Below are 10,983 nucleotides of genomic sequence, written 5' to 3'. Positions count from 1 at the left end.
CTTGCCAACATTTGTTGTTGGTTGAATACTTGATGGCAGCCATTCATTCTGGAATAAGGTGGAATCTCAATGCTGTTTTAATTTGCATTTCTCAAATGACCATTGATGGTGAACATTTATTTATATATTTATTTACTATTTTATATCTTCATCTGAGAAATGTATATTCATCTCAGATGCCCATTTTTGGAGAGAGTCTTTGAATTGGGGAGGTGATGTTTTCCTGTTCTTCATATGCTCTGGATATAATCCTTTGTCTGAAGGACTACTGGCTAAAATTCTTTCCCATTTTGTGGTTTTTCTTTTTACTTTGTTGGTGATTTCTTTTGAAGTGCAAAAACATTTGAGTAAGGTGATATCCCAGTTGTTGATTCTTTGAAGCACTTCCCATGTAGTTTGTGTTTTGTTCATGAACTTTTGCCTACCCACATGTTTTCAAGATTTCTACCTACCTTGTTTTCTAGCAGATATAGTGGTTCTGTTCTAATATTTAGATCTTTGATCCATTTTGACTTTAGTTTAGTACATAAAGATAGACATGTACTAAGTCTTCAGTCTTCAGCATATGGAAAACCAAAATTTTCCAACCTCATTTATTAAAGAGGCTATCCTTCTTCCAGTGAATGTGTTTAGATCCCTTGTCAAATATAAGGTGGCTGAGCATCTTTGTAGTCATGTCTGCTTGTTGTACTCTGTTGTACTAATCCTCAGTTCTATTTGTTTGACAGTACCATGCTGATTTTATCACTGTAGCTTTGTAGTGTAATTTCAAGTCAATGATTGAGATACCTTCTATCTTGCTTTTTTTTTTTTACCAGAATTGCCTTTCCTATTCTAGATTTCTTCTGTTTCCAAAAGAATTTTTGGTATGTGTCCTCTAGATCTGTAAGGTACGTTAATGGTATTTTGATTGGGATTGCAAGAAATCTATCCAACAGTTTGGGGAGTATTTTGAGAATATTTGGGAGTCATTTTCACAATATTGGTTTTTCCTAATCCAGACCAAGGGATATCTTCCCATTTTTTTAATATCCACTTTAATCTCATTTTTAAAAGCATACTATAGTTTTTAACTCATAGGTCTTTTACATCTTTTGTTAGGTGGATTCCTAAGTATTTCATTGTTTTGGATGTTATTGTAAATGGTGTCATTTTCATAATTTCTCTCTTAGTGTGTTTGTTGTTTGTGTACAGGAATGCTATTTATTTTTGAGTACTGATTTTGTACCTAGTTACACTGCTGAATTTGCTTATTAACTATAGTAGTCTTTTGATAGTGTTTTTGGGATCTTCTATGTAACATATCATGTCTACAAATAGTGATAATTTAACTTCTTCCTTTTCTATCGTTATTCCTTTTATTTCTCTCTCATCTAATTGCTCTGGATAATGATTCCAGAACTATGTTGAATAGAAGTGGTGATAGTGGACTTTCTTGTTTTGTTCCTGATTTTAGAGTGAAAGATTTCAATTTTTGTATATTTAGTATAATGTTGGCTGTTGTTCTGTCATAGATGACTTTTATCAGATTGAGGTAGATACCATCTGTTTCAACTTCTTTGAACTACAGTCAGATAATATGTATGGGATAATTTCAATTCTTTTGCAATTACTTAATCATAATTTATGGGCTAATATAAGGTCTATTTTAGAGACTTACCTGTGTGCAGCTGAGAATTAGTATTCTGAAGTTGATGGGAGGAATATTCTGTAAACATCGTCTGAATCCATTTGTTCACATATTTCATTCAGTTGTTACTTCTTTGCTGACTTTTAGTCTAGTTGATCCATCTCTTTGTTGCAATGGGGTATTAAGGTCTGCTGCTACACTTGCGTCATACTTATTTGATTTTTTATGTCTATTACTATTTCTCTTATATAAATATGTTTTCCCAATTTTGGTGCATATATATGATTGTTATCTCTTCCTTTTGAATTTTTCATCTAACAAGTATGTGATGACCTTTATATCTTTTGATAATTATTCATTTGACATTCACAATATCTGCACACAGGATATCTATTCCTTCTTTTTTCTGGGTTCCTATTTTATGGTGTATTATTTTCCAACATTTGAATTTCAATCTGTTTCTCTTTTAGTTAAGTGTGTTTCTTGTATACAGAATATTGTTCGTTCTTGATTCTTGACCTATTCTGTCAGTCTGTTTCTTTCTGGTGATTTGAGGTCATTTTGCTCATGTCCAGAGGATTATCCTGAGACTGAGATTAAGGGCAGCAGATTAATTAATATGGCAAAGGTAATTTCAAGGCATTCAAGTATTGACATGTGACATGGCTATTGTTGGATGCTTTTAGGTGGCTTTATGTCATCAAGAGCAAAGAGCCCATGAAGATATATTGATTCATTGAGAGTATGACCGGAGATAAAGATCCAGAAAATCCATGGACTTCCAAGACAAAGCTGAGGCCTCTGTTGTAGAAAAGGTGTAGGACAATATAAAAGATGACCTTAGGGCATCACAAGCAGCAGTGGGTTCCCATCCTTTGCAGCTTAAGCTGCAAAAGTCAATGCTTTTGCTTTGAAGAGAAAGCTGAAGGGCACCATGTTCCAAAATGGCATACAAGGCTCCAAAATGGTGGTGACTACACCAAGTGCTCTATGCTGTGGCATAGAGAATTTGTTCCTCAGAATCATGTTCTAAGTGCCCAGCAATCCTGTGATTCAACCTCTAACGCCAAGAGAGAGGAAAGCTTGTGTACTGCTCCATCCGGCAGTGGGCCTTGGCAGCATCCATATGATGTTGGTTTTAAGTACATGTGGCAAGCAAGGATTTTGATGTTAAAAAGGCTTCCAGCATGGTTTCTGAAGGTCTGGAAGTCACTCAGGCTGTTTGGAGCTCAACACCAGATTGTTTTCTATGCTGAGTTTAGAACTCCAAAATTTAGTATTTGCTCCACTGTATTTGTGATTGTTTTGATTCCAGTTCTTTTTTCGCCTCCTGTTTGTGCTTTTTAAAGGGCAATGTTTATCTTGTACCATTGTATGTAGGAAGTGTTTAACTGTACTTACATTTGTACAGGGAGTTGAAGCTAAGAGTTTGCCTCAGATCTTGGAGGAGAGTTGGAACTTCAGATTTTCAGCAATGATGAAACTGTTAGGACTTTGACAACTCTTGAAGATGGACTAAATGTCTTTTGCATAAAAGATGTGCATGAATCTTTGAATGTTAATGTTTGCATTTATAAGTCCTTCCAAAGACTCCTGCAGGCATGGAGTACCTGAATCTAGTGTTGGTGCCTTGATCATCGTTTATCACAGCAATTAGCAGTGTGAGTGCTGCACCCACCCAGGGGCAGGTAGTCAGCAATAAAATAAGGGAGGGACAGAAGTGTGCTTTTCCCTCTTGAGTGTTTGTTCATCTCACCTTTGGTACCTGTATTGGAGCCTGCTGAGGTTGTGCTTCCAGCTGTGAAAAATTAAGCTAAATAAACCTTTGTTTTCTTCATTTTGGGCATCATGTGTTTTTTCTCAGCATTGAGCAAAAAGAAACCATGACACAATTCTGAGAGGAAAACTTGTAGCCATGTACTCCCACATCAGGACACAGAACAAGCAGAAATAAACAACTTAATTCTGCATCTGAAAGTGTAGAAAAAGGAGAGCAAGTCAAACACAAAACTCATTTAGGGGAGGAATTTATAAAGATCAGAGAAAAATTAATGCAATTGTGACTAAGAACACAATGTAGAATTACTTAATTGGAGAGCTGTTTCTTTAAAAAAGCAGATTAAGTTGATAAACGCATAGCCAAATGTATCATAAAAGGAAAGAAAAAACACAAATTCATGCAGTAAAGAATGAAAGGGTTAATTCTCTACAGAACCGGTAGAAATTCAGAGAATCATCTGTATCTACTTGAAAAATCTTCATTTGCATAGGACTTAACAAAAAATGGAATCTTAGAAATACATGAATTATCAAAGCTGAAGAAAGGGTCCTAGAAATGCATGAATTATCAAAGCTGAGAAAATAGAGAACTAGAAATGCATAAATTATCAAAGCAGAAGAGAGGTCATAAAAATTCTGAGTAAACCAATATAAGTTAATGATATTGAAAATGTAATAAAAATTCACCAACAAAAAAAACCCAAGCCCTGATGGATTCTTGGCAGCATTGTACAAGAAATTTGTGGAATATTTAATGCCAATCATCCAAAGGTCTTTAATGAAAGATAGAGGACACAATTTTCCTTAACAGATTCCGGGGAGGCAAGTATTATTATTATACCAAAACTGGAGAACGACCTACCCCAAAAAGTGCTGCAGGTATGTATTCCTAGTGAACCTAGATGCAAAAACCTTCAATAAAATACTAGCAAAGAGAAGGCAGCAAAACATCATCAAGAAGATTACACAGCATGACCAAGTGGGTTCATCCAAGGAATGCGGGGGTGTTTCAACATGTGCAAATCAATAAATGGAATATACTATGTCAACAGAGACAAAGACTAACATCCTAGGATCATCTTGACAGATGTAGAAAAAGAATCTTTTCATAAAATTCAACTCTAATTCATGATTTTAAAAATCCTATATAAAACTGGAATAGATGTTCTTTATTTCTATCTGATAAAAGCCTATGTGAAAACAACAGCAAACATCATCCTAAATGGATAAAATCTTTGAATCTAAAATCACGAACAAGACAAGGATATCCACTCTTGCCACTCATATGCAATATAGTTCTGGAAAAGTTATCCAGAGCAATAATATGGATAAAGAGAGGAAAGAAGAAACTAAATTATCATTATTTGCTGATGACATGATACTCTACACAAATGTCTACAAAATATCCACCAAAAACTTCTAGAATTAATAAACAAATTAAATAGTCTAGCTGAATATTAAGTCAGCATTCTAAAATCAATAACATTCCCCTACACAACAAAATCAAACCCATCGCAAGAGAAATTAGGGAAACCATCCCTTTCACAACAGCCTTGAAAAATATGAAATATACAGGAATCAATCTCACAAGTGTAAAAGAACTATACATTTAAAATTAAAGTACTCTCAAAAAGAGAATAACAGAAAATGAAAACTATCCCTTGTTTATGGATATAATGAACCAAGATTGTGAAAATGGCAATAGTCTCAAAAGTTTTACACAGATTTAATGCAATCCACATAAAATTCAATTGGTATGCATGACAGGTTAAGATGAAACATTCATAAAATTAATTTGACAACAAAGAACTAGTATAAGAAAAGAAAGCTTTGGCAATAATCACAAGACAAGAGACAATACAATTCCTGATGCAAGTGTATACTAACAATCTACTATGATAAAATTGGCATTGCACTGTCAAAACAATAAATAAATACATAAAACAGATCTGAAAGTCAATGAAGCAGACTAGAAGATGCAGACAGTTACAAATAGACTCATTCACCTTATCTTTGCGAAGGATCCAAACATGTTCATTAAACAAAAGATAGCTTCTTTAGTAAATGGTGCTGGAAAAGCTGGCTTTGCACATGCTGAAGACTACACCCATGTCTGTCACAATGCACTGAACTAAAGTCAAAGTATATGAGTGTTTGAGACATTAAAACAAAAAGATTGTAATTTTACTGTAAGAAAATATAGGTAGAAATAGCAAAAGAATATGGGTGGCTAGAGAGTTCATTAATAAAAAACCAAACTGTACAGGAAGTACTTCAAAAAATCAGCAACCAGGATTGCGTGCTATTAAAATGCTTTTGCACATCAAAACAAATCACCAACAGATTTAAAAGAAATTCCACAGATTGTGAAAAACTCTTAGCCAAATGTCCCTCAAAACAAGACTTCTATCTAGGATATGTAAAGAACTGAAAAAAAGCCAGGCCCCCAGATTCAAAGACACAGTAAAAAACTGGGAATCTGAGGTGAGTATCTACTTCTCAATGAAGAAACACAAATTACAAATAAATATGTGAAAACTTTTTCAACATAAGTGGTCATTTGAGAAATGAATATTTACACAACAATGAGATTACATATCACCCCAGAAATAATGGCTATCATTAAGAAATCAAGCAACAACAAATGCTGCAACGGCTGTGGGAAAAAAGGAATTCTCCACTTTTGGTGATAATGTAGACTGGTGCAACCACTGTGGAAATCTTTATGGAGATTACTCAGACAGTTAGGAGTAGAGGTCTCATTTGACCCAGCTATCCTCTTCTCGGTATTTTCCCCAAATAATTAAAAATACCACAATATATCTATATATATATGCATTCATGTTCATAGCAGCACAGTTTGTAAGAGCTAAATCTTGAAAATAACTCAAATGCCCATCAATTGAGAAATGAATAAAGGTGATGTGATCTTTTTATACACTAAATCATTATTCACCCATATAAAACAATATGGCCATTCCCAGTGACTCTTGGTAGGTGGAGAGCTGTCTGCATTCTGCCTTGTGTGTCAGGTGATTTCCAACACACAGGGAAAGTTTGGAACATGACTGGGGATAGATAAGGCACGCCCAGGCTCCCAAATTACCTGACCCCACCCGATGTCCCTGTGGGCCTGTCCCAGCCATGCCCAGCTAGCCTCGAGTGGCAGACAGCTGCCTGCATCCCACCTCAAGAGCCTTAATTGCGTGAGGTGAGTGCCAGCACACAGGGAAGCCTTGCAGCATCACATAGAGGCCAGAAATATAGGAAAATTTACAAAACCAGAGAGCAAAATGGAATATAAAACCTCTAGCCCATCTCAAGCAAGCCTAGGAGACATGGACATAGAAGAAAATGTAAGCCACACACTTGAAATACCTGCAACGATAGCAACTGAAGTAAAGAAATAACTCTGGAAAGCTATAAAAGAACTCAAATCAGAAATTGTCTCCCAGGAAAAGGAAACAATCATAAATGCAATGAAAGAAATGCTGAAAATATCTAAAGAAGGCATAGTTAAAAATTACAGGAACAATGCAAAAAGACGGACACCTTGAATGAACAGTATAAGAAACAAAGAGAATGCGTGGATCAGATTCAAAGAGGTTTACGGGAAATAAAAAATTGCATCACAATTTTACAAAACTGGCTCAGTGATTGTGAAGATAGAGTTTCTGACCTCAAGGACAAAACAGAAGTTATTGAACAGTATAGGAAAGATTTTTTTAAGCATAACAAGGAATCAGGAAATTACAATTCAACTGCTGTTGGATGATGCAAAGAAAAACAACTTAAACCTGATAAGTATAAATGAAAAAGAAGGTGACAACACAAATGATATAAAGAGGCTATTTACAGAAGTAATAGCTGAAAATTTCATAAACATGAAAATCAAAATTGACATTCAGATCTGTGAAGCATATAGAACCTTAAATAGCCATAGCCAAAATAAAAGTGTACACTTGACAGTATTATATTGGATGTAACTTGAGATCATACTCAAAAGTGAAATCAGATTCATATGTGTAAGCATCATATTGTCTCCCTGGTGTGAGATACAGAAAGAGTATTTCAGATCAAGAATGTGCAAGGCATATTGTGAAATATGAAATAAATGTTCAAAAGAAAATCGGTAACACGGTGAGGAAAGGGAAAGTGAAATCACACATTAAGGCAAAAATAAAAGATAGTTATCCTACTATTTTCTCTTAGTTCATTAAAGAGACAGGTATGCGCTAATACCATTTGGAAAATTTTGTATGACCATATTTGTATTCTGAATTAGTACTTTTAAAATAACAATATTCAATGTATTAACTACTGTCATTCTCTTGATTTTTAAAATGAAACTTGGCTGTATTTTTTCCTGGTAATGAAATAAACATAAATAGTAAAGTTAACCTCCAGATAATACTCAGAATAAGCAGAATCTGTAAAAACCTACAATGCTTTCAACACATATTGCAGAATCAGGAAAAGATTCTTCACATTTAAATTAGTATCTGTTAAACATCAGTCTTATGATTCTTGACGGGTTAAGTACACTAGGTATGAGAATGTGACCTATAAAACAGTTGTATGGTATTTTCAAGCAGTAAATCATATTGAATGATATATAAAATGGAATTATTCTGAAAGAATCTGTTTAACTTATGGGAGAAGTGACAGATATATAAGCAGACGAAAAGAGAAATCCAAAGTGGACACAGAAATATTTATGATGAATTCTTAAGTAACTTTATAAATAGAAGCAAAATTGTTTTCATGACACCACAATCACGGAAACAAATGGACCTCTACTGGACAAAGGCATCTGCATTCTTTCTGTGAAAAAATGGCTCACAAAAGAATGAAAGTGCTCAAACACAATGCAAGGTTGCAATCAGGGAACCTGAAAGGTGTGCTAAACACTGGGTAATGCTTTCATTTAAATAGAATGTTTTCTAGAGTATTACGTTATGTAGAATTTTAGAGTTCCCTCAAAAACTATGCACTTACTAGGGCAAACAGTTTAGTATCACAGACCTGATTGGCCAGAGGCTTGACCTGAGCTCAGTGGCCACCAGTGACATCACAAAGCCAAGGTTGTCACAAAGCCTACTCCTGACCTATAAGAGGCACAGCAAGTCAGGTGAGTGGCGACAAGTTCTGTAACTTTCAGGGGCTGAGGCCACAAGAAAAATCAAGCAGGGGCACCTGATTTGAAATACAGCAACCATCATGGCTGCGAAGAAATGCAAAGGGAAATCCTCCAAGCCAAGGAAGCAACCAGTGTCCCGCTCTACAAGAGCACAACTACAGTTTCCTGTTAGCCGTGTGGAGCGTTACCTCCGAGAGGACGGCTATCTTCGCCTGTCGGCCTAACACACTGGTTTTCCTCGCTGGAGTTCTGGAATACCTGACATCCAGTGCCCTGCCTCTGGCAGCTAGTGGCTCATCGCGGGCACAAGAAATGCATCTCCCCAGAGCACTTGGCGAGGGCACTAGAGAAGAGTAAGCAACTTGGTCACCTTTTTGAAGACAGCACCAAAGCTCTGCTGGATGAGATCATACAAGCCAAGAAGTGATAAGGCCTGCTTCTCCCAGTCTGGGGGCACCTTGTGAACAGCCTCATCTTGCCCTCAAACATCCACAGATGAGTCAGCCTTTTCTATTGCCATCAGACTGGTTAATAAAGTGGTTAAACTGATGCCAGTGTTTCTCTTGTGTTTTGTCGTTTTGAGATAAAGGTGTCGATGGGCATCTAGGAGGAGCTCCCAGCTCAATGTAGGAGGGGTGGAAGCTGTTCTCAGCATGGGGCCTTGAAATCCATGATGTCAGGGGAGAAATTTCAATGGGGTCAGTGTGGGCAGTGACCTCTGGCCTGGAGCTGGCCATGGTAGAGGGCAGGAAAGACATTCTGAGGGTCTCTGAGAAAGGAAGACCTTTGATCGCCAGAAAGTCGTCTGGGGGTGCTCCAGGAATGCTGGGCTTCCAAACTGATACTGGCAACTTGTCACCATGCGAAGAACATCACTCAGGTGGGGAAGTTGTTGTTCTTCATGCCAGAGGACCTCTGAGATCAGAAGGCATCAGCAATGTGTGTGTCAGATGAGAGGATACCGTACTGTTGGCATCAGCTAACGGGACATGAGCACTTACAAGACGAGTTAGCAGTCACACAGAAAATAAAAAGGAAAGGACATTTTAAACATTATGTTCATCGGTACTTGGGACATGGCTGAGGGGCCCAGTGTCTGCCTGGTAAGAGCGAGGTACTCAGTTCAATACAAGGATTCTCAAAAAAAAAAAAAAAAAAAAAAAAAAAAAGAAGAAGAAGAAGTAGAAGAAAACAAAAGGCAAGAAATTATGATCATAATGATATAATTGATTATTCATTTATAATTTTGTACTTTCAATATACAAAATTTGCGCTTAAGATACATCCATATAGCTAGCAATGTCTCCAAACTGTTCTTCCTTATGGCACAGAAGTACTCTGTTGTATAAAAACCCCACATCTTCTTTCTCCATTCATTAGTTTATGAGCATTGCACCTTGAGACCGTACTCTTAAGTAAAATAAATTGGACACACATGTGTAAACACTTCATTTTTCTGTCTGGTGTGGGAAACCAAAATTGTAAATGAGGACTAAAATATATACTAGATGATGTGAAATTGATAATTTTCAAAGTGGAAGGAAAATTAAAGAATGGAGTGAGGCAAAAGGAGGAAGCAAAAAGAAAAAATTGAGAAAAGAAAGAAAAACATGGAAGCAAAGATTCATAAATAAGGAGGGTAAGAGTTGTTGATGGTAGGTTAGAGCAAAGCGAAATAAAGGAATCAAGTTGTATCATGTACACATACAAACTTACTATGATGGATGTGATCATTATGTATACCTAAAATGTGCTAATATTTTTTTGTCTTTTGAAACTGAGTTTCACTATGCAGTTCAGGCAGGCCTTGAACTCACTTTGTAGCCTGAGCTGTCATCAATCTGGCAGCAATCCTCCTGTCTCAGACTTCCAAATGCTGGTGGTACGGGCATGCACCACCATGCCCAGCCTAAATAAATTTAATTAATTAAAAATTTTGACTTTAAATAGATTGATAACTAATGCTTTGATGTTTTATGTGTAATATTGCATCTGTTTTCTTAAAGACAGACAGACATTCAAAATAATAATCCACTAAGCACTAATATCTGGTCTGGAATACAAATAGCTCTTTATAGTTACTGAATATTACTGGTTTATTTATCATCCATTGTTTACACAATCATCTATCTCATTCTCAGAAGAAATGCATAACTTACTAGTGATTAGGTGTGCCATCCAGCAACATAAATCCATCAGGCACTGAGTTTATGTTTGGAGACCTATAAGTATACTCTTCAAATCTGATTTTATATATTGTATGCAAAGTGCGTGTCGTTCTTATAAACATACACATGTGCTGTTGTAAATTAGAAATAGGATTCTCATGAAGCCATGATGTGATCGTCTCCTTGCCTACAAGGGTCCACATTTGAGAATCTCTGTCCATCAAATGTTCAAGGCCTCTCTCTGCTCCTCACTGGCTTTCCACACA

At 36.2% G+C, this 10,983-nt stretch overlaps 1 pseudogene; it reads left to right on the top strand.

Annotated features, from left to right (window-relative positions):
* The first annotated feature begins 8,585 nt into the window (after positions 1–8,585).
* LOC134475344 (histone H2A-Bbd type 1-like) lies at positions 8,586–8,974 on the top strand (annotated as a pseudogene).
* The last annotated feature ends 2,009 nt before the right edge of the window (positions 8,975–10,983 follow it).

The sequence above is a fragment of the Cavia porcellus genome, unplaced genomic scaffold (assembly GCF_034190915.1).
Source record: "Cavia porcellus strain 051 isolate PalLab524CR breed Dunkin Hartley unplaced genomic scaffold, mCavPor4.1 scaffold_3, whole genome shotgun sequence".
Taxonomy (NCBI): domain Eukaryota; kingdom Metazoa; phylum Chordata; class Mammalia; order Rodentia; family Caviidae; genus Cavia; species Cavia porcellus.
The sequence above is the reverse complement of the archived record's forward strand: the minus strand, read 5'-3'. Positions and strand labels throughout refer to the sequence as shown.